The 1,545-nt window shown below is 37.3% G+C and overlaps 1 non-coding gene across 1 annotated transcript; it reads left to right on the top strand.

The window, feature by feature from the left end:
- Positions 1-960: 960 nt before the first annotated feature.
- On the top strand, positions 961-1,033 carry TRNAR-CCU (transfer RNA arginine (anticodon CCU)). The gene has a single exon. It is a non-coding gene; the product is annotated as a tRNA-Arg (tRNA).
- Positions 1,034-1,545: the final 512 nt, after the last annotated feature.

Below are 1,545 nucleotides of genomic sequence, written 5' to 3'. Positions count from 1 at the left end.
TTTTCTCTGTTTAGAACATCTTTCCTCATATAATCACATGCCTTGCCCCCTCCCTACTTCATTTAAATCTCTGCACAAACACATGAAGTAAAAGCATCTGCATGGAATTTGTACTGGCATTTGACATAATCGGTCTTGGACTCCCTTATTTTTACTTGTTCTCCACTCCTCTTGTCCATTCTGCTCAAATGTTGCCTTATCAGAAAGGTCTGCTCTCACACCTTATCTAAAACAGCACCCATCCCCGACTACCATCCCTGTCACTTGCTATTTTATTTGTTCTGTTTTTCTTCTTACCACCTGAAACATTATAGACTTTATTTATTTATTGTCTATCTCCTCCAACCTGAAGGTAAGTTTCATGAGAGTGCAGTCTTTGTTTCATTAACTGCTATAACCTTCACACCTAAGACAGGGCCTGGCACATGATACGTCTTTGATAAATAATTGTTGAACTAATAAGTGAATCCTAGTGGATAATTTACACACTCACTCATATATGGACAAACTGAGTGACTTAACATTAGACTATGAAGGATCTGAACTCAGTTAACAAGCTTGAATTAGCAAGCCTATATAGAATATGAAAGTGAAAGTGAAGCAGCTCAGTCGTGTCCGACTCTTTGTGACCCCATGGACTGAAGGCTACCAGGCTGGAGTGGGTTGCCATTTCCTTCTCCAGGGGATCTTCCTGACCCAGGGATCAAACCCTGGTCCCCCGCATTGCAGGCAGACGTTTTACCCTCTGAGCCGCCAGAGAAGCCCCATTTAGAGTCTAACAAATAGAGGTGACTTCCAACTAATGGGGCAATTACTAAAATTACTACTATTTCCAACTAATGGGGCCATGCATTATGGCATAAAGAAAATCTCAATAAATTCCAAAAGGACAATATCAGATAGGCTCAATCTTTCTCTACATGCAATAAAATTAGATATTAACAACAAAGAATAGGGACTTCCCTGGTGGTCCAGTGGCTAAGACTCTGCACCCCTAATGCAGGGGGCCCAGGTTCAATCCCTGGGTAGGGAACTAGATCCCACATGCTACAATGAAGATCAAAGATCCTGCACGCCACAACTAAGACCTAACCCAGCCAAATAAATAAATATATTTTAAAAAACAACAACAAAGAATAGACAAAAGGAGCTATGCATTAAGAAACTATAAATAATTTTTAAACTGTTAATTTATTCAATTTAAAGAAGAAGTAAAAACTGAAATTATGAAATATTTATGATTCAAGACCAAATAAACCATTATGACAAAATCTGTAGGATGAATATCTGCACTCACCCTTTTCGCCCCAGAGAAAAATCACCATTGTGAATTTCATAAAATTAATTTCAGCCTCTCAAATTCTATATTTCAATTTTTGACTAGTGATAAGAAGGATTAAAACAAACTGATAAGATGGATTAAAACAAACTGATAAGACCAGATTGAAGAAAATAACAATTGGAAACATTCTTCATATATTTTTTTTCCATGTAAGTCAGCTATATTAACAAAGTGTTGAGTAGGAAATATCTTTAGGGACTCTG

The sequence above is a fragment of the Budorcas taxicolor genome, chromosome X, assembly GCF_023091745.1.
Source record: "Budorcas taxicolor isolate Tak-1 chromosome X, Takin1.1, whole genome shotgun sequence".
Classification (NCBI taxonomy): Eukaryota; Metazoa; Chordata; class Mammalia; order Artiodactyla; family Bovidae; genus Budorcas; species Budorcas taxicolor.
The sequence above is the reverse complement of the archived record's forward strand: the minus strand, read 5'-3'. Positions and strand labels throughout refer to the sequence as shown.